Source organism: Lithobates pipiens, unplaced genomic scaffold, assembly GCF_037356315.1.
Source record: "Lithobates pipiens isolate NorthernLeopardFrog02 unplaced genomic scaffold, aLitPip1_a1.2 Scaffold_19, whole genome shotgun sequence".
Taxonomy (NCBI): Eukaryota; Metazoa; Chordata; class Amphibia; order Anura; family Ranidae; genus Lithobates; species Lithobates pipiens.
Genome location: NW_027507764.1, coordinates 282,126,691 through 282,149,589, shown reverse-complemented (window position 1 = coordinate 282,149,589; position 22,899 = coordinate 282,126,691). Strand labels below are relative to the sequence as shown.

At 47.1% G+C, this 22,899-nt stretch overlaps 1 protein-coding gene and 1 pseudogene across 7 annotated transcripts in view; one reads left to right on the top strand and one right to left on the bottom strand.

Annotated features, from left to right (window-relative positions):
• The window catches only part of LOC143996726 (uncharacterized), a 492,973-nt gene that overhangs the window by 177,986 nt on the left and 292,088 nt on the right, over nt 1-22,899 (bottom strand). The window lies entirely within an intron of this gene.
• LOC143999742 (U2 spliceosomal RNA) lies at nt 3,658-3,757 on the top strand (annotated as a pseudogene).

Below are 22,899 nucleotides of genomic sequence, written 5' to 3'. Positions count from 1 at the left end.
CTGTGTCCCAATTGACATCAATGGGACTGCCTACATGGGGATGCACGGAACACCTGTTAAAACAGGGCCCTGTAGTAGTATGCCCTGTGTGAACAAGACCTGTTTAGACTTATGATTGGGGGGTAGCAAAAGTGCACTGAGCTGCATTTCTGCCACCCACCAACCACACCCCTCAAGCTGCAATAGGTACCTGGGGGTGGGGGTGTACAAAGCTGCAATACTTTGTGTCCATGGCAAAACTGATATGACTTGTAGCGATGCCACCTGCCTAATGCTATACATTCGAATTAATGGGGAAGCGCCACAAATGCCCTGCAACTGTGTGCAAAAGTGGGGTTAAAACAGGTGGTGAGGACGCATCGCTTCCTCACTGCCTGTTAGTGGCCTCAGGCTTCAGGTCTAAATTTACACACCTTTGGAGAGACATTAGGGGTCTAAACAGACCTCAAATGTCTCTTTTTTTTAGATAGAGAAAAGGGACTGAGTTCAGTCCCTTTTTCTGCAGGCTCATACTTATGAATGGATGGAAGCCTCTGAATAACAGCTCTCATTCATTCATAAACAGTAGCATTATGAACACGGCTTACTATGCCACAGTGACAGCTGAACATAGGAACGTTTGGTACCAAACACGCACTATGTTCACCTAGGAAAAGAAGAGGGCTGGTAAACACCGCTCTCCATCTTGACGGCCAATGATCCAGGATCCCTCCTGAGCAGCGGCCAGCAAAAAGCGGGGAATGAAAGCTAGTTGGCTGGATGCAGTGCAGAGAGGGATCCCGGGAATGCGGGGCACTGCAGAGGGGGTCAGAGTATGTAGATGCCTACTCCCCCCCCCCCCCATTTGTGCCTCCCCTGCAGCATTCAAGCAGACAGGAAGCCGGGAGGGAAAGCTGGCCAGCTGCAGTGTAGGGGGGTGTTCCGGAGATCGGGAATGCGGGCTACTATGCTGGGGTTATACATTTTCCCCCCCATTTGTTCCTCCTCTGCACCATATAAGCCATTGGGAGGGCAGAGGAGGAAATCTGCAAGCTGCAGGGGAGCAAGATTGGTGTGGGAGGGTTAGTGTAGGGGGGGAGCACTCTTTTGGAGTTATAGTTCTGATCAGTGGATTGTCATCCACTGATCAGTTCTAAGGTTTTGTTCAGCAGTGTCTGCTGAACAGTTCTGATAAAAGCTCATGGTCATGGAGAAAACTAAGAGTTACATAATCCTACACCCAAAGACCGACAAAGTTACAAAAAGTCATAGTGTTCAATTTGATGAGAGCCCATGTCCATAAACACAGATCCCTGAAAGCTGCAAACCAGAAGAAAAAAGGGTCAACCAAAGCGAACCTGTGCAGGAGTCAGAACAAAAAGGTGCAACTCACAGTGCCTAAAATCAGCCTCTCTCAACCTTTTCAACACAGAGGAACCCTTGAAATAGCTCTCTGGTCTCGGGGGAACCCCCTTCTAAGAATTAGAAATCTACAACTCATGATACATTAGTGTGATGGTCAGTGGATCCTTGAATGGTCCTTACACTTGTGGTCATTGGGAAGAGTTACCTCCTTACAGGTAGCTAAAAACATCAATGGTGTGAGTGGTAACTTACCTGAGAGGCAGAAATTGCCCAAAGCTGAAGGAACCCCTATCAACCTCTGGAGGAACCCTAGGGCTCCATGGAACCCTAGTTGAGAATCACTGGACTAAAGCATGTTCCCCCCAGATCCTGCTGAACTAGCTGAAGTCAAAAGAGCCACTTGGACTACAAAAGGAGATACCAAGCTTTCATACACTGTCAAAACAAACACCATACTTGAACCAACATCCTGGGAAGACATAGAAAAACTACCAAAACGTGAAGCCAATAAATGCAGAAAGGCAGCATAAAGTCACTTCAGGAAAATAAAACATGGACACTCACAGAGCTCCCACCTAACTGCAAAACTATAGGAAGTAAGTGGACTTTCAAAATAAAGTCAGACGCAGAAGGGAATATTCACAAACAGGGGCGGACTGACCATTGGGCACTGCCCGAGGGCCCCATGCAACTAGGGGGCCCCATCAGGGTTGCCAGCCTCAGTAAAACCAGGGACAGTATGTAAAAATGTGGGGGGTTTTTTACATCGGTCTCTGAAATGTCCCTTACCGACATCCTTTTGGTCTAAAAATCCAGAGATCATAGATGCCCCACCTCTCCAGTACCTTCTCAGCCAATAGAAACATGTCTGTGTATACTGTGTGATTGTATACTGTGTGTGTTTGTGTATACTGTGTGGCCCCATAATCTCTGATTGTCTGGGGGCCCCATAATCTCCTATTGCCCGGGGGCCCCATGAGTTGTCAGTCTGCCCCTGTTCACAAATACAAAGCCAGACTATTTGCCAAGGGTTAATCCCAGCAATTTGGTGAAGAAGATTACAATAAAACATTTGTTGCTGTCGTAAAACACTCCACCATCAGAGCGCTTCTTAGCTTGCAGCCAGAAAGGGCATGCAAGTGAAACACCTAGATGCTAAAACTGCTTTCCTCTTTGGAGACATTTAGGCGCAACCACCAGGGTTTGAGCAAAGAGATAACCTTGTGTGTAAACATCCGAAGAGCATCTACGGTCTTAAGCAATCTGCAAGGATGTGGAATGACAAAGTGAATAAAGTACTCACTAGAGATGGATTCTTAAAAAGTAAAGCAGACACCTGTCTCTACTGCAGGAATAAAGACAACAGATCTATGACAAAGACATTATAACCTGTTTTGAACAAGAAGGGCATTACAATTAGATAGTTCACAAGCTGAAAAAAAAAATTGAAATCAAACAGCTAGGGAACATGAGCTACTATCTGGGAATCCAAATAGAGAGAAGAAGATGCAAGTAATCTTCTTAACCAATCTCAGAAAATCTCTGAAATCTTGGAACAATTCCATATGGAAGATGCAAAGGAAGTGAAAACTCCCATAGAACCAGGCTATTAAAAGAGCAATGAAGCAGAAAACTTGCTACCAATGACATTTATCGCAGAGCAATCGGTAAGCTGTTGCCACTGTGATAAAAAAACAAACATAGCCGCAGCAATGGGCAGCAATGGGCAAACTATGCAGGGAAGTCTCAGCTGTCAGTCAGTGTGACTGGAACGCAGTAAAGAGAGTGATGCAGAATGTTAAAAAGGAGCAATTCAGATGCAGTTATGGTTACCAGCAACATCAAATACAAATCTGGTTGGATATCTGGAAGCTAATTGGGCCGGGGACTGCACAGACCGCAAATTCACAAGTGGATTAATCTTCCAGTATGGGGAAGGAACCAGAAATTGGTCTAGTCAAAAGCAGGTAACCGTCACTCTATCTTCAAGTGAAGTAGAGCACATTGCAACAGATGGCTTCCAGTTCTCTGAGGGGAGAAGAGACAGATCGTCTGTTCATTCAGAGTATGAACAGTGATCTGTCATCTCAACTACACAGTCCCCTCCCCCCTTTCAGTTAGAACACACACTAGGGAACACAATTAACCCCTTGATCTCCCCTAGTGTTAACCCCTTCCTTGCCAGTGAATTTTTTACAGTAAACAGTGCATTTTTATAGCACTGATCATTGTATAAATGCCAATGGTCCCAAAAATGTGTCAAAAGTGTCCGATGTGTCCTCCATAACGTCGCAGTCACGATAAATATCACAGATTGCTTCTCTGCCTTTTGGCTAAGATTAAGTGTAGTATCTGTTCTTATCAGTTTAAAAAAAAAAAAGAAGATAAATATCACAGATCGCCGCCATTACTAGCAAAAAAATAAAATAAAAAAATATCACAGATCGCCGCCATTACTAGTAAAAAAAAAAAAAACTAGGATTTTTAAAACATCTTACCTGTAAAATCCTTTTCTTGGAGTACATCATAGGACACAGAGTCTCAAGTAATTACTTGGTGGGATGTCCCATAGCAATGCTACTTGAGGGGAGGGAGACACAACCCGTAGGGTAACCCTCAGACCTGAGTACTTATAGGCCTACCTTCAGGTGTTGACACTGGTATAACCAATACAGGAAGTTGACTCCCCTATATAACCCCGCCTCCATCCAGGAGCACTCAGTTTTTGTAGCCAAGCAATATAAGTAATATACTCTCACCTCATAAAACAGAGGGACGGAAGCTCTGTGTCCTTTGATGTACTTCAAGAAAAGGATTGTACAGGTAAGCGGTTTTAAAAATCCTATTTTCTTTAACGTACATCATAGGATACAGCGTCTCAAGTAATTACTTGGTGGGATGTCCCATAGCAATGCTACTTGAGGGGAGGGAGACACAACCCGTAGGGTAACCCCCAGACCTGAGGACTTATACTGCTGCCTGCAGCACACTGCACCCGAAGGCGATATCCTCATTCCATCTTACATGCGCTTGATAAAATTTTGCAAATGTATGTACTGAAGGCCAAGTCGTGGCCTTGCAGATTTGAGACCTGGAGGCCTGGTGACGCACTGCCCAAGAAGCACCAACTGCTCTGGTAGAGTGTGCCTTAACTTGAAAAGGGGGGGAATCTTTTCCTTTGAATCATAAGTTTGAATTATAAAACTTGCCAAATGCACTTAGCAACAGTGGATTTTGACGCTGCCTGTCCCTTCTTAGGACCCTCTGGCAGAAGAAATAAGACATCAGTCTTACGGATCGGAGCAGTTTTCTTAACCACGGCCGGGTGGGAGCCGTCTACTCCTGATAGGACGTTCAGGAACGTCCTTCAGGAGTAGCAGGATCGCGCGCGCGCGCGTGCCCGCGCAGCGGCGCGATCCCGTTGTGCTCGTGTCACCCGGACACGGCACATCTCAGATCGGCAGGAGGGCTCTGTGATTGGCCCTCCTGATCACATGACGGCCGTGTCCAATCACGGCCGTCATGTGATGTAAACAAACAGCCGGTTGCTAGGCAATCGGCTCTCCTCTCCTCACACGGAAGTCACTGCTGAGGAGAGGAGAGCAGAACGCTGCAGCCGGCTGATGATCAGTGAGTATGGGCTGCTTTTTACAGCTTTTTACTCACTGATCATCAGTGTAGTGTAAACACACAACACACCACACAGTAAAAACACAGTCCCCACACATGTCCCCAAAACACACATGTCCCCAAAACATACATGTCCCCAAATAATAAAAACACATGTCCCTAATAATAAAAACATGTCCCCCACATATGTCCCACTAAAATCACATGTCCCAATGATTATCTGCACACATATGTACGTGATCACCTGCACACATATGTACATGATCATTTGCGTACATATGTCCGTGATCACACAAACCAATTATTATACACTTAACGGAATTTTTTTTACCAAAAACATGTAGAAGAATACATTTTGGCTTAAATTTATGACAAAATTTGATTTTATTGGATTTCTTTTCAAATAGAAAAAAGAAAATATTGTTTTTTTTCCAAATTTCCGCTATTTTTGCGCTTATATCGCAAAAAAAAAAAAACGGAGTCGTGAATAAATAACACCAAAATAAAGCTCTATTTGTGCGAACAAAATGATAACAATTTCATTTGGGTACAGTGTAGCATGACCGCGCAATTGTCACTGAAAGCGCTAGAGCGCTGAAAGCTGAAAATTGGGCTGGGAAGGAAGGGGGTGAAAGTGCCCTGTATTGTAGTGGTTAAATACATTTTCACTGCTCTCACTACATCAAGACAATGTAGTGACCTTTCTTCCCTGGAACAAGGTCTTGGGAAAAACCCTGGCAGGACAATATCTTCATTCAGATGAAAGCCTGAAACCACTTTTAGCAAAAACCTGGACAAGGGCGTAGCACCACTCTGTCCTCATGAATAATCAAATATGACTCCTTACAAGAAAGAGAGCAGCCAATTCTGAAATCCTCCTTGCTGAGGATATAGAAAACGAAAATATCAGCTTCCTAGTCAGAAGGACTAAGGGAACATGCTGCAACGATTCGAATGGCTGTTTTTGTACCACTGACAAAACTAAATGTAAGTCCCAAGGGCTTAAGAGTGATTTAACTGGCGGATTAATCCGCAGCACTCCTTGCATGAAACCCTGGACTAAAGAATGCATAGCAAGCAGTCTTTGAAATAAAAAATTGATAAGGCTGAGACTTGGCCCTTAATAGTACTCAGGGCCAACTTCATCTCTACGCTTAATTGTAGAAAGGTAAGAATTCTGCCTATGATATATCGCCAAGGGTACCAACCCTTGGACTCACACCAGGAAACATAAGCTTTCCAGGCTCTATAATATATAGCTCTAGAAGCTGGCTTCCTAGCATTAATCAAAGTAGAGATAACTGACCTGGAAAGCCCACGTTTATTCAGAATGTGGGTCTCAATAGCCAAGCCGTTAAATTTAGCGTTTGTTAAAGTAGGATGGAATATCGGCCCCTGAGATAGCAGGTCTGGCCTTAGTGGGGAGAGCCCTGGACCTTCCACTGCCATCCTTACAATCTCTGCGTACCATGTCCTTCTGGGCCATGGTAGCACACCAGTATTACCGATTTTCTTTCCAGCTTGATCCTGCAAAGAACTTGAGGTAGCAACTGCATCGGGGAAAAGTACATAGATCAGTAAAAACTGATCCCACGGGGTCGCCAACGCATCTGTTCCGCATGCGAGTGGGTCCCCTATCCTAGATGCAAAGTTGACTAGCTTAGTGTTGAATCTGGACGCTAGGTCTACGTCCGGAGTCCCCAATCTTTGGCAAACAGCCTGAAACACCTTGGGGTGAAGAGACCATTCTCCTGGGAATAACTGCCGGCGACTTAGATAGTCCACCTGCCAATTCTCTAGTCCCAGAATGAAAACTGCCGATAGGCATGGGACATTCTCTTCTGTCCAAGTTAGAATCTGGTTCACCTCTCTCTGAGCTGAGAGACTCTTGGTGACCCCTTGTGATTGATATATGCCACAGCCGTGGCATTGTTGGACTGGATCCTGGCAGGCCAATTCTTTAACCTGGAGGTCCAAGTTTCTAGAGCCAGATACACTGCCGGAAATCTCTAGGATGTCGATGGGCAAGGCTCCTACTCCCCAGCCTGAAAGGCTGGCATCTGTCGTTACTACCTTCCAGATAATTGATCTGAAGGACTTTCCCTTCAGCAGGTTCTGAGGCTTTGGGACACTTATGGGGACAGCCACATTGGCAAGTCCAAAGCTTGAATTGTTTTTTTCCAAGCAGACAATACTGCTTTCAGTTTCGAATGGAATTGAGCATAGGGAACTGCTTTGAATGAAGCTATCATCTTCCTAACAACCTCATGCAAAGGCGAATTGAAGGATTTCTCTTCGACCTGATCATCCTCACCAGCTCCTGTATGGAGCTGATCCTTGCGGGAGGCAAGAACACCCCTTTTCTGGGCTGTGTATGATCAGGCCCAGATACTCCAGCCTTCTTAGTGGCTTTAAGGAGGATTTCTTTAGGTTGAGAATCCAACCCAAATCTTCCAGGTAACTGCTTGTGATGGCTACACCTTGCTTCAAGCAAGCCACTGACTGGTCTATTAACAATAGATCGTCTAAGTAAGCCAAGACAGTTATGCCCTGTGCCCTTAACCTGACTAGAGGTGGGGCTAATACCTTGGTGAATACCCAAGGCGCTGTAGCAAGCCCGAAGGGCAAGGCTATTACTGAAAATGCTTCTGTTCTACTTTGAACCGCAGAAACCTCTGGTGAGGAGGAAATATATGGACAAGCAGCTATGTATCTCTGATGTCGATGGACACTAGAAGTTTTTCTCCTTGCAGGATGGAAACGACTGACTTGATTGACTCCATGCAAATGGAGCAGATTTTCAGGAACCGATTTAGATTACGTAGATCTAGACTTGGTCTGATATCCCCATTTGGCATGGGACATGCCAAATGGGGCACCGTAATTAGGTTTGAGTAAAACCTCAAACCTTGCTCTTTTTTGGGAATCTGTCTGATCACCCCTTGAGTCAATAATCGGTCTAATGCTTGCAACAGGGATTGCCTTTTCCCTGGATCCTTGGGAACGTTTGATCTCAGAAAACGAGAGGTGGAAACTCTCAAAGCTCCAGCTTGTATCCTAGAGACACTGCGGAGAGAGTCCATTTGTCCTGAATCTCCCTTTGCCAGACTTCTGAGTACATCAGAAGTCCTCCCCCCCACCTTGGTGAGGGGAGATGCCTTTTCATAAGGAGGTCTTGTATTCTGTTTTGAAGACTTGTAGCCCCAGGTCTTCCTTTATGCCTGGTCTGATGGCAGAGGCCAAACAGTTTAAATGAAAGACGCTTATATTTTCTTTTGACTAACAAAAGAGTACTATTTCCACTGGAAATTGTTTGAATGTATTTATCCAAACTATAGTCAAATAATCATTCTCTAGGGATGAGCCGAATACCCCCCGGTTCGGATCGCACCAGAACTTTCGAACGGACCGAAAATTCGTACGAACTTTAGAACCCTATTGAAGTCTATGGGACTCGAACGTTCTAAATAAAAAGTGCTAATTTTAATGGCTAATATGCAAGATACTGTCCTAAAAAGGATTTGGGGACCTGGCTTCTGCCCCAGAGGACATGGGTCAATGCCTAAAATGTTTTTAAAAATGGCCTATTTGGCGGGAGCACTGATTTTAATGATGATTAAAGTGAAAAAAAAAGTGAAATATTCCTTTAAATATCGTGCCTGTGGTGTGCCACGTGTTTCCTGTGTTTAGAACAGTCGCTGCACAAAATTACATTTAACGGAAAAAAAGTCAACAGGACAATCACTCAGCATCAGCATAGGCAGTCTTGAAGGGATGTGATATTTAAAAAAAATAATATTCAGTTACATCAGCTTCAGGTGCTTGGTAGCTGTGAGTGATCCAAGACTGATTCATCTTGCTGAAGGTCAGTCGATCAACTGAGTCGGTGGACAGGCGCATTGTGATCGGTAACAAAGCCACCAGCAGCACTGAAGGTGCGTCCCGAAAGAACGCTGGATGCAGGACAGGCCAGTAGCTCAATTGCATACTGTGCAAGCTCTGGTCAGTGATCCATCCTCAAGACCCAGTAAGCCAGAAGATTTTCGGTGGGAAAGGTGTCCAAGTCTGACCTTGCCCCTAGGTATTCCTGCACCATGTAAATCAGACGCTGGCGATGGTTGCTGGAACCAATCATACCTTGGGGCTGCGGACTAAAAAATTGTCTGAAAGCATCAGTCAGACGGCCACCTTCTCCACCGCTCCTTCTGACTGATGCCTCAGCAACACGTTGTCCAGAACCAGGAGTTTGTAACCTCCCAGTCTCTGGGAACGCGTTGCACAGACCTTTCTACAAGGCCTCCCGGAGATGTCTCATCCTTTGCGACGGCAAGATAAGGTTGGCAACCTTACCCTTGTACCGTGGATCAAGGAGAGTGGCCAGCCTCCTCCTCCTCCTCTGTGATGGGTGGGACAGCAGGAACACTGTCTGGATAAAGGGCGCCTTGAGAGGCAAGGAAGTCCTCTTCCTGCCTCTGTTCTGCCTCAAGTGCCCTGTCCATTATTCCACGCAGCGTATGCTCCAACAGGTGGACAAGAGGTACAGTGTCACTGATGCATGCACTGTCACTGCTCACCATCCTTGTGGCCTCCTCAAACGGTGACAGGACAGTGCATGCATCCCTGATCATGCCCCACTGGCGTGGTGAGAAAAAACAGAGCTCCCCTGACCCCGTCCTGGTGCCGTAGTCACACAGGTACTCATTGATGGCCCTCTGCTGCGTGTGCAGCCGCTGCAGCATGGCCAATGTTGAGTTCCACTTGGTGGGCATGTCACATATAAGGCGGTTCTTGGGCAGGTTCAACTCCTTTTGGAGCTCAGTCAGCCGAGCACAGGCATTAAATGATCGGCGGAAATGCACACAGACTTTCCTGGCCTGCTTTAGGACATCCTGTAAGCCTGGGTACCTGCCCAAGAACCGCTGCACCACCAGGTTAAGGACGTGAGCCACATAGGGCACATGGGTCAGTTGTCCCTGTCAGAGGTCGGAGAGGAGGTTGGTGCCATTATCGCAAACCACCATTCCTGGCTTAAGCTAGTGTGGCATCAACCACCTCTCGGCCTGCCCCTGCAGAGCTGACAAAATATCTGCCCCAGTGTGGCTCCTGTCCCCCAAACAAACCAGCGCAAGCACGGCATGGCATCATTTTGCCTGCGTACTTGCGTAGCCCCTGGAACGCCTACGGAGCACCGCTGGTTCTGAGAACAGAGCACTGGAAGAGGCCATGGAGGAAGAAGAAGAGGGGGGGGAGGGTGGAGGAGAGAGGTGTGTCACAACCAATAGTAGCATTTTGGAGGCGTGGTGGCGGAACAACCTCCAATACTACTGCACCTTGTCCTGCATCCTTCCCAGCTGCCAGAAGAGTGACCCAATGGGCCGTGAAAGACAGGCAACGTCCCTGTCCATGCCTGCTGGACCATGAGTCAGCGGTAAGCACCTTACCGCTGATCGCCCTGTCCAGCGAGGCAAGGATATTGCCTTCCACATGCCGGTAGAGAGCCAGAATCGCCTTCCGTGAGAAAAAGTGGCATTTGGGGACCTGCCACTGAGGAACCGCACATTGTACAAACTCACGGAAGGGGGCCGAGTCTACCAACTGAAAAGGCAGCAGTTGAAGTGCTAGCAATTTAGCCAAGCTAGCATTCAACCGCTGGGCATGTGGATGGCTGGGAGTGAACTTCTTTCGACGGTCCAACAGCTGGGGCAGGGAAATTTGCCTGCTATAATCGGACGTGGGTGTACTGCTAGCAGAGTGCTCAGAAGCACTTGGCTGTGACCCACCTAATTCTACACCTTCATTCCTCTCAGAGCAGGTTTCAGAGAGGACTGAAGGTCTAGTGGGGTTGGAGATCCCAGCTGATGAGGAGCAAGGAGAGGTCCGCTTTGTTCTTTGGTGTGGGTCTTTGAGGTACGCTTGCCAACGAGCTGCATGCCAGGTCAACATATGTCTGGTCAAGCATGTGGTGCCCAAGCGGCTGATGTTTTGGCCACACGAGATACACTTGAGACATATCTTGCAAATAGCAGCGGTGCGATCTGATGCACTTGTCTCAAAAAGGCCCACACCAAAGAACTTTTAGAATAACGCGCAGAGGCAGCGCCCTGCACAGGAGGAGCTCTGCGGTGTGATTCAGTCGGTGTGCTGCCCCTAAGCTGGCCCCCGGAGGGCATCCTGTCTCGTTAGATATGTGCCTCCTCCTCCTAGGCACCCACGTGGAGTCAGTGCCCTTATCATCCCCTCCCTCTTCATCGCTGGAGCAAACCTGGCAGTATGCTGCAGCTTGTGGAACATGACTGCCAGATTGCTGTCCTTCTTGAGCATACCCTCTCTCTGTGCTCACGCTACTGCCTTCCTCTAGCTGAGTATCATCATCAGAGCCTACAAAACACTGGGAAACCTATATAGGTGGATATAACGGTGTATAATGTTGTATAACGTTGTATACTGCGGTCAGGGCACGCAGACAACAGGCACAATCTACAACTGACTGCAAGCTCTATTACAAAAGAGCAATATAGCTAGCTATGTAGCTGGACATAACGCTGTATACTGCGGTCAGGGCACGCAGACAACAGACACAATCTCCTACAACTGACTGCAAGCTCTATTACAAAAGAGCAATATAGCTAGCTATATAGGTGGATGTAATGGTGTATACTGTGGTCAGGGCACGCAGACAGCACACACAATCTCCTACAACTGACTGCAAGCTCTATTACAAAAGAGCAAAAAGAGCTATATAGGTGGATATAACGGTGTATACTGCGGTCAGGGCACGCAGACAACAGGCACAAACTCCTGCAGATTGCTAATAGCTCAATTACAGAAGAGCAAGAACGCAAAATCGTCCGATAATGAACGGTGTATACTGTGTTGAAGGTACACAGAGAATACCCACTAACTCCTACAGACGCCAACACACTACACAAGGCCGCCGTGCTGGCGGCCTTATATAGTTTGGGGCATGTACTACACAGCCTGAGCTATGATTGGACACAGGCATCCTGCCTGTGGCCAATCATGGCTCTCCTCGCTGCCAGCGCTGTGATTGGGCAAGCATGCGGGGTCACAGTGCATGTTTGGCCAATCATGAGCCAGCAATGCACTGCGATGGTGCAGTGCATTGTGGGCCGTGAGCGCCAGACGAATTTGTCGCGAACGGCCCATAACGCTCGGTATTCATCGAACGGGCGAACAGCCGATGTTCGAGTCAAACGTATGTTCGACTCGAACACAAAGCTCATCCCTATCATTCTCCCTTAAAGGGGAAACTAGTTAGAAGGTTCTTACAAGGCGTCTCAGCTGACCAACCCTTTAACCAAAGGGTCCTTCGCATATGTACAAGTACAAACACAAGGTGTGATGCCTGGTGAATAGAATCCTTCATAGCGCCTACAGCAAAGCATTATGCTTTAGGTAGCTCTGCCAGTTCCTGTGCTTTTTGTTCAGGGAGCTCATCTGAGAGCATCTGTGAACTGGTCCTTTAAGGACTGACAGATGCCTATACCTGCAATTGCAGGCTGAGCAACAGTACCTGCTAAGAAAAAAAGGATTTTAGCAGACCTTCCAACTTCTTATCTGTTGGATCTTTAAGCATAAGTGCATTGTCCACTGGGTAAAAAAAAATATATATATATTTTTTTTTTTCTTCACATTGGAAATTGCAGCGTCAACTGCTGGAACTTTCCATCTTTTAATGAATCTTTCTTCCATAGGATAGAGCTTTGCGAGTCTCTTTGGAAGGGAAAAAATGCTTATCCGGATGATCCCATTCGGTATAAATAAGCTTTTTTAGTAATGCGTGGACAGGAAATACATGCAAAGGCTGCAAAGGCTTCAAAGAACCCAAGGAAGAGACCGTCTCTTCAGCTAACTCTGTTAGGGGTAGCATGCAAGTAGAGCGAACCATCTTTGCAAGCCTCTGTACTTCACATTGTGAAGTAGGGATCCTTGGGAACTTCAAGTATTGTTTCCTCCGCAGAGAAATAATCACATGTCTTTCCTCCTGATCATCTGAGGGCAATACTCCATCCTGGCCCCAATAATTCTCTTGGACCCTCCACTGACTGTAAAGAGTCTAAGGTGGGGGGGGGGATCTAGGACGCTTCCTATACACTGGATGGAGGATGCGATTAAAGCTGCTAATGTTCTTTCTAAGCCTTGCAAGGCAGAGAAAATGCATCTTCAGTCACCTCTACAGGGGCTGAAGTGTGTGAAGCAGTTGCACCACCGCTAGCTTCCAATGACTCATCCTGGCTTGCCAGGTCTGATCTCTACGAAGAGGAAGACAGTATGGAGGCATAAATGGGATTCCCAGCGCCTGGGGGGGGGGGGGGGGGGTGATACCTTAGGTACCTTTATGATAGGTCTGGAAGACGTAGTGCAAAGCACAAGCAGAGGTACACACAAAATAACAGTTTTTTGCTACTAAGTAACAATAGTTTTTTCTGTCTGGAAATGCCTGTTTACACCCTTACATGCCCAGCGCTCTGGTGTCTCTTAGTGTGACAGACTGCCTCTCTTCAGTTAAAAAGTCTTTCTGAAATGAGTGTCTGTGATATAAAGCCTCAGGTGTAACCTGATTGGCATCCTCGGCTATATGCGGCGAGTGCTGTGTGTGTGTGGAGGTTACATCCATAAACAGCGCCACGTGACCTTGTGGGTATGCCCCTCTGCATTCTCAGGCAATGCTAGGGACCTGAATGGCCAACACAAAGTAAGGTGAACTTACTATACACCTCTACAGGGGGGAGGGGAAGAGGGGAAGGGGAGGGGAGGGGGAGGGGAAGGGGAAGAGGGGAGGGGAAGGGGAAGAGGGGAAGGGGAAGAGGGGAAGGGGAAGAGGGGAAGGGGAAGAGGGGAAGGGGAAGAGGGGAAGGGGAAGAGGGGAAGGGGAGGGGAAGAGGAGGGGAAGAGGGGAAGGGGAGGGGAAGAGGGGAAGGGGAGGGGAAGAGGGGAAGGGGAAGGGGAAGAGGGGAAGGGGAAGGGGAGGGGAAGAGGGGAAGAGACGAAGGGGCGAAGGGGAAGAGGGGAAGGGGAGGGGGGTTCTGTCAGCAGATTTTTTAAAACCACAGAAGCATAGGGCGTTCCCTAACTAGGTGGAAGTGCTGGGTTGTAATTAAACCATGCAGCTAAAGCAGCTGCGTTAACCAATCAGCCACCGCCCATATAGAAGTTTATACACATCTCTGTATTAGCAACTGCTGTATTTTTTACCAAATCCCACAAGATCTATTTAAGTAAGAACCCCCTCTGCTGCTGGGACCACACATATTCTGAGACAGAGCTGCACTAAGACACATCATAGGTAGTGCAAGTTACTCCTTATAGAGGAGACATTTATAAGGCATATAAGGTATATTGAACGAAAAAGCAAAGCTTCTTCCCTTACCTTGTCCTCGCTGCAGGATACTGCTGATTTAACAGACAGATCCAACTTTCACCCATCACGGCGGGCTGCGCTTAAACACGCTCAAAGACTGGGGCCCTTTTAAAAAGGGGTTCCGCTCCTTTGGGCCTTGTATAGCACCCCTCAGGACAACTTTAGGAAATGTAGCAAGACCAAAAAGAGTCCTGGTTCCTAGGGTCCAGCTCTCAAAGAGAAGCATTACAGGCAAAACCTCGTTCTTGTATCGAGGTCCAGGTACCATCCTATGGCCTCAGTGGCGAGGATGGATCTGATTGTGGAGGTTTCTTTAAATCCAGCATGGATCCCTCCTGGAGCTCTGCAGAGCACATCTTCACTCGTGACCAACACCTTAGATACTGGCGAAAAAACTGAGTGCTCCTGGAAGGAAGAGGGGTTATATAGGGGAGTCAACTTCCTGTATTGGTTATACCAGTGTCAACACCTGAAGGTAGGCCTATAACCCACCAAGTAATTACTTGAGACTCTATGTCCTATGATGTGCGATAAAGAAATTACAATACTGCCCGGATTTATATACCTCTTGTAGGCGATCCCCATTACCTTGCCATAAATCTTTTTTAAACGGCTAAACATTCTTTTTTGACTTTCGTGTGGCATGGGAAATGCTTGAGACTTGCCTATACCATACTACGCAGACATAAGCTAGATAGGGAGTAGTACTGACAGAGATAGCTTAGTATTACAAAGCAACGGCAATAATGCCGATACTAAATTGGCATCATGACTCCTCTATTAAAAGCCCCCCTGGGAAAAAAAACATATCAGGTAGGCATTTGACAGGGGCCCTGTGGATACCACAATTTTAGGGATGCCTTTCAGACTAGACCTCTCCACTACCAGGGGTGGAAGTCTATTGTTTTGTTGCTCTTGTGGAAAGGACAGGGACATGTCCTGAGTGAAATTTGCTCCTGGGGAGTGGCTGTTATCCTTTGAGACTCTGATCCGCTTATAGGAATTTTTCAATGGCCTCCTGGAGGTATAGACAAATGTTTAAATTCTACCAAGTTACTTGCGACAGACTTACTGGGACAGAGGCTTTTGGAGGAGACTGCAGGCTAGCCTCTTGCATCCTGACTATGAGCCCTGGCTTTCAAGGGAGCACTACTCTTTAGGAGGTGGGTGCCTGGGGGACACTTGGAGTGGTCTTGATACGGGTTCACGTCTCCTCAGAGCACACAGACTCTGGGAGCCTAGGCCCGGGTTCCATGTTAAAGGCCTAGATGGCACATACCCAGCCATGACTGCTCAACACTGGGAAACTCATAGCAGATGGTAATCTCATCAGTTCAAGCCACAAGAACGTCTTTTGGGAGTCAGGCATCCCGTGATTCTGTGTGCACATTTTTACCGTAATTTTTCCACGGTTTGTGGGGCGACAATAGCGGCAAAATCACATCGCAATTTGGTGCCATTCAATATAGCGAGGAACGTGAGGGCGTCCCACAATTTGTGGAGTTTCTGAATTGTGGGCATAATCGCAGCGATTCCGCCCAGGTGCCATGGTGTGAATGGAGCCTTATAGCAATAAATGTTAACAGTAAGCAGCAATCTTAAGTCTTAAGTGTGTATTTTTGGTTTCTAGTCTGGAATATTCATCTTACCATTTATTGATAACTTAATTATGTCTTTTTAAAGATAGAGGGAAAAGGATAAAGGGGCTGGAGGGTAGCCAACCCCTGGGACTTTTAAACGGTACCTATTATAAAGGCAGAACAATCGCATGCCAACAATAGAATGAATAAGGTTTTATTTTGAAATACAAATGCATGTTAAAAATATTAATAGAAAAGAATGCGAGTACACATATCAAATACTGATGTACAGAGCTGGTACAGAATCACAGATATCCATACATGTTACCAATCTATACAAAGAGGTGCTGCATTTTTCAATTGCCATGGCAATTGACGGAGAAGGGCCGTATGATACTCTGCAGCAGTAACGATTGAGCGTCACAGCACCTTTGATTTCTCTGTATGAAAGGCTACCTACATATTCAGAGGACCCAGTTTAAAGCTTAATCTGACAACACCCAGACATATAAAGGCACATTGCCTTATGCAGTTTGCATTGGCTCTACACATTATATCGTTGTCATCCTTCAGATTGCCGGGGATTGCCGATGCCCTTCTGTGGCTTTGTTTTAGTTGGTTATCTTTATCTTCATGAAAGTCAGTTTAACAGATTCTTTCATATAAGCATGGAGCTATGACCCACCTGTTTTTAATGTTAAACTCTGCAACATCCTGAGGAAGCTCAGAGCTCCACCTCTTTGTATAGATTGGTAACATGTATGGATATTTGTGATTCTGTACCAGCTCTGTACATCAGTATTTGATATGTGTACTCGCATTCTTTTCTATTAATGTTTTTAACATGCATTTGTATTTCAAAATAAAACCTTATTCATTCTATTGTTGGCATGAGATTGTTCTGCCTTTATAATAGGTACCGTTTAAAAGTCCCGGGGGTTGGTTACCCTCCAGCTCCTTTATCCTTTTCCCTCTATCTTTAAAATGTATATTTTGGGATGTGGTACCACCCCGTTATGATCAATTCATCTATTTAATCCTTTTTGTCTTAATTATGTCTTTACTGCCCGTTCTGATGTCTCCCAGCGCGCCCACGTTGTGGGGCTGACTACTTTCGGGCTTCCCACTGTGGTCGGCAACCATCCCTCCATCCGGGATTGCTTTCCCTGCTGTGCTGGTAATCGGCTCTCTACATTCATCCAAGCCAGCTCTTATTTACTATTCAGTGCCTTCCTTCTTTACTGAGCACTATGCAAGACGTTTATCTCGTTATGCTTTAAATAAATCTGATCATAGACGTGAACGCCTGGTGTGTATATAAGAGACAGACTATTCCTTGTTTACACTGAGCTTTTGAGCCTGCCATGTATTACCATCAGCAATCCTGTGAGTTCCTTTGAGCGCCTCAACTGTTTTATGACTTTCATCTTCTATGCCTGCTCGAAAGCAACAGGATCCCTAGCTGACATTGTCTGCATCATGTAAGCCTTATGAAAGGAAAAGCTGCAAAGGCCTGTGGTCTCATGTAAATATCCTATATATAAAGGGGAAGCATTGGCCAGTGAGTCTATATTGGAATCAGTTAAGTGTCTGACAAATAGTGTAGATATAAAATATTGTTAAAACCAGTAAAATGAACTAAACTGTGATAGGTTTAGTGGACCGAAGACCCCACCTTCCAACTCTTTTGAAGAAGTAGTAGTTAATTAACTCTGTTCTACCTTTGTACCAACTAATTTTTTTTTATTATTTAAAGACAGAAAGACCAGCCCACAAGGACCTCATTAACAACGTTTTAACAATGTTACATTCAAATACACATCTATACAGATGATATTCCCTCCCATTCAGAATGTTAAAAAGGTGTCGGTGGGTGTGCGGTATATTATATGTGGAACCTTAGCGGGTCCGTCCAGTAGACGTGAAGTGGTATGGCTGGAAAATGGAAGTGTTGAGTTCCCTTAGTCCAGGGGACTCAGTCTTTCTTCTAGGATTTCCCTAATTTCTTGTATGTATAGTAAGAAATCAGATAAAGGACAGGCCCCGTAGGGGTTGAAAGGATAGGACAAAGCCCCTAAGAGCAGGAAGATAAAAAAGGAGTGTGGGGTGGGAGTGTAGGAGGTAATGGGGAAGTGGGATTGGTAGGTGATGTGTCTTTGAGCCTATAATCGTGTGTCCAACCCCTCTATGCAGTGTCTCCCCTCTCGGACGCACTCAAAGTCAGCATCCAAGGTAGGAACGGGATCGGATGCGTCAATTGGACAAGTTGTTAGTCAGTCCATCTGAGTCTTTGTCCCTCCTCAGAATATCTAAAGATATTCCAAAGCTGCCATGTCTGGGAGTATGCTTCTTGTCTGTGTTGATTAGTGGGGATCAAGTCCTCCATACGGCTGATCTCGTCCACTTTTTGCAGCCATTGGGCAACCGTCGGTGGGTGAGGGGACTTCCAGTTTAGTGGGATGCAGGCCTTGGCCGCGTCCAAGAGATGTCGGATCACAGAATTTTTGTAGGCTCGTGCCGGTATGTCTGTCGCATGTAGTAGAAAGTAGGCCGGTTCGTCAGACACTGTCCGGTCTGTGAATGTTTGGGTGATAGTTCTGTAGTCGGGGGCATGATCAGAAAATGTGCCGGAGGGTGCCCTCCTCTGTCTGACATCGCCAGCATCTGTCTGAGGCCGATGGAAAGAGTTTGTGCAAGAGGGCAGGGGTTCTGTAACAGCGGGTGAGGATTTTATAATTAGTTTCCTGTGTTTTGGAGCAGAGGGAGGAATTATGAGTAAATTTGATTATGTATTGTTTTTTGTTGTCATTGAAAGGGCAGTCAAGGTCTCCTTCCCATTTGGTGAGGGATTGGGGTTGGTAGTCCTTCGGAGGTTCATTCAGAATGGCGTAAGTCAGGGAGAGGGTATGCAGGAGGACACCAGTTGCTGTACAAAGCTCTTCCAAAGTGGTGAGGGGTTGTTGTGAGTTATTGGGGGGGGGGGGGGGGGGGCAGGAGACTGTTTAGGAAGTGGCTAAGTTGCAAGGCTCTCATGAAGTCTAACTTGTATGGGCCGTTGGGGTCTGACAGCTCCACATATGTCCGCCACCTGCCCAAGGTGCTGAAGTGGGATGCCTGATATAGTCCTGCCACTCGAAGGTTATGGAACTTCTTATCGCATAGGCCTGGTTCAAACTGGGGATGACCTATGATGGGCCGCAGTGGGGAGTTGAAAGTTGTGAGGCATGAGTATGCCATTAGCTGCGAGCATATGTTAGCCGTGTTGCCTATCGGGGGTGGTATTTGATCCTGGGTGGGAGAGTACTGTGGCACCAGGGGATTCCCTGGAGGGGTATGGCGCTTTGGTCCTGTTCCAGTTGCATCCACAATTTGGTGTCATTATGTCGACACCAATCCATCAGTCTACTAAGGTGTGTTGTGTGATAGTACATGCGGAGGTCTGGCAATGCAAGGCCTCCGTGTGTTTTAGGTAGTGAAAGTCATTTCCTATTCAGGCGTGGGTGTTTCCCTGCCCAAAGAAATCGAGTAAATGCAGAGTGGACTTGTTTAAAGTAGTCCCCTGGTATTCGGAAAGTAAGGGCTTGGATTAGATACAGGAATTTGGGGAGTATTGACATCTTAAGGATGTTGCAGCGACCGAGCCACAAGTGGAGGCCGTTTCCCCATTCATCAAGTAATTTCTGAACAGCTTTCAGTAGTGGGGGGAAATTGAGCTTAAACAGTTGAGGTATGGAAGTGGGTATGTAGGTGCCTAAGTACCTCAGAGCCGAATCAGTCAATTTCAGGTGGAAGCTATCTTTAAGTCGCTGGGGCTTCGGTATCCCTATGCTCATAGCCTCCGATTTGGTAAAATTTATTTTCAGGTTCACGAGATGACCGTAAATGTCGAACTCCCGTAGGAGGTGAGGTAGGGAGATTGAGGGGTTTGAGAGGGGAAAACATGAGGTCATCCGCATAAGCCGATACTTTGTGACGTGCCTCATTAACTCCTATGCCGGTGATGTCTGGGTTCAATCTTACCTGGCACAGGAAGGGTTCCAGAGTCAGGGCGAATAGCAAGGGCGAGAGGGGGCAGCCCTGCCTAGTCCCGTTCGTGATTGAGAAAGTTTCTGAGAAAACACCGTTCGCCCTTACTCTGGCCGATGGCGCCCTGTAAACCGCGGCCACCCAATTTAGCATCCTATCTCCCAGGCCTATATATCTTAGCGTCTCAAACATAAAAGACCAGTTTACCCGGTCGAAAGCCTTTTCAGCGTCCGTTCCCAGGAATATACATGGCGTTTTACTATCGACCGGTACGTGTAGTAGGTTGAGGACTTAGGTGTTGTTGTCCCTAGCCTCTCTGGTTGGGACAAAGCCCACTTGGTCCAGGTGTATGAGTTGGGGCAGGTATTGTTGCAATCTGGAGGGCAGGATCTTTGTGTAGATTTTAAGATCAGTGTTTAGGAGGGAAATCGGGCGGTAACTCCCGCATTGGGCCGGGTCTTTGCCCTCCTTGGGGATGACCGAGATTTGTGCTTGCAGTGTAGTGTAATGGAAAGCTTTCCCTGTTCCTAAACCATTAAATAGTGAAACTAGGTGTGGGCCTAGGGTTGGGAGTAGGGTCTTATAGTAAGAGACGGTGAGACCGTCCGGGCCCTGGGCTTTGCCTGGTTTTGCGTTTTTTTAGGGCTAAGTGAAGCTCGGGTAACGTGATGGGTTCTTCCAGGGATTCTTGCCTCTCCTTTGATAGTGAGGGCATTTGGGAGTATTCTAGATAAGCTGTCGTGGCCAAATTGTATAGGGCGCTGTAGTAGGTTTTAAATTCCTGTGTGATCTGTTGGGGTAACAATCTTTTCAGGCCTGCGGTGGTCCTGATGTGTGGGATGTAGGATGCCGCCGTTTGTGTCTGCAGCGTTTGGGCCAGAAGTCTCCCGCATTTGTTGCCTGATTCATAAGTTTTCCTACGGCAGATTTGCAGAGCAGCTTTGGCTTTAAATTGAAGGAGGTCGGTAACTTGCGAGCAGATCATGTTAAGCTCGATCCCAATTTGTCTGGTCGGGGTCGTTTTATGAATCAACTCCAAGGTCTGGAGTTTGGTTAAAAGCGTGTCTAATTGTGCAGACCTAGCCTGTTTGAGTCTGGCGCCGTGTTTAATAAGAACCCCTCTGATAATGGCTTTGTGGGCTTCCCACACCACCCCTGCGTCACTGTCTTGGGTACTATTGTCATCAAAATAATGTCCCAATTCCTTGACCACATCTGTTAGGACTTCAGGGTTCTGTAATAGGCTTTCAATAAGTCGCCATTGTGGCCGCTGTCTTGTTTGCGTATCTGATAGGGTGTAGTGCATACTGATCAGGGCGTGATCTGACCATGTAATCGAACCAATGTTAATGTCCTGTATCGCATGGAGTTGCCTGTGGGGGACTAGAAAATAGTCAATGCATGAGTAGATCTGGTGTGATTTGGAGAAGAAGGTGTAGTCGCGCTCTCCTGGAAGGAAGAGTCGCTAGGCGTCAACCAGTTGTGCGGAATGCAATGTAAGGCCAATACTTTGCGTGTGTCATGTGTGGTGGAAGTAGTACCAGAGGAGGTATCTTCTGTTGGGATCAGAGGAATGTTCAAGTCACCCCCTATGATTAGCTGACCCTCTGAGAAACGCATGAGGTGGTTTACCCGCCTTTTTAGGAATGTATCTTGGTGTTCGTTTGGGGAATATAAGTTTGCCAGGGTCACCTTCCTGTCCCCGATCAGCCCCTTCAGATACAGGAAGCGGCCCTCTGTGTCTGTCTGGGAAGCTATGAGCATCCAGGGCACTCTAGTAGAGATAAGGATAGTTACCCCCCTTGGCTTCAGTGTAATTGGAGTGGTAAGCCAAAGGGTAGTGTCTATTCCTAAGTAGCGGGAGTTTATTCTCTCTAAAGTGCGTCTCCTGCAGTAGGAATATGTCTGCCCTGGTGCGTTGCATATCGTAGCGTAGCATCCGTCGTTTGTCGAGTGTGTTTAACCCCTTTGAATTAAGGGAAATTCCATTGAGAACGTCCATGTTGGGGGGGGGGGGGGGGAGTTTGTGGGTTTAGAGAGGGTTATGTGGTGGGGAAGGGGGGGGAGGTTAAGAGTAGTATCAGGTTAGGATAGAATAGGTGGAGCTAGCTCCGAGAGGAAAAAGAGGAGGAGATTAGGAAGCTGTCTCAAGGAAGTACAGCAATGGGAGAGTAACTATTGTAGCCCTATTGGCTGAGGCGCTCCGCAGGGATTTCCCTGGGTATGGAGCGCGGGCCTATGTGGGGGAGTAGGCAGACAGGGCCGTGAGGCGAACCCCCCCCCCCCCCCCCCCCCGGCAGTCTGTGCGAATGCATCGAGCAAGTATCGGCATGATGAGACATGCAGACTGCAGCTACCAACCACGAGTGAACATTCTGACAAAAAATACTAATAAACAGGAGTGATGGTTCACAACTAGCAGTCTTACATTAACAATTTAACTTTAACATGAAACAGAACAGAACAATAGCAGCAAATACAGTGCATTAATAATTAGCATGGAGGTAGTAAGGAGCAATATGCTGTATACAATCGAGCCTATTACCCATCCCTGTGTCTAGGGGTTTCAATCCCCAATGCCCCCCACTGGCTGTTTCAGAACATTGGTCTGCGGCAAAGTGTGGCCCCATTAGTCCCTGGGCGGTCTCAGTGTTCTCACCTGTGGGTGGAGCAAACAGTTATCCCAGGCAGGGCAGGGGGAGGAGGGTCGGCATCGCGTCTATCTGCCAGGTGGCAGATTATTGGTGCACGTACACGTGCTGCCCAACCACTTCCCCTTGGTTCTCGTTATTCCTCTAAGGTAAGAGTACTGCCCAAAGTAAAAGGGGTAGAGGAGTTGCTCTGTCCTGGTTAGAGGTCCCTGGGTGTCTGATTGCCCCCCCCCCCCATAATCCCTGATTCACGTTGGGTACCACCCCCCTCCCCCCACATCGGGAC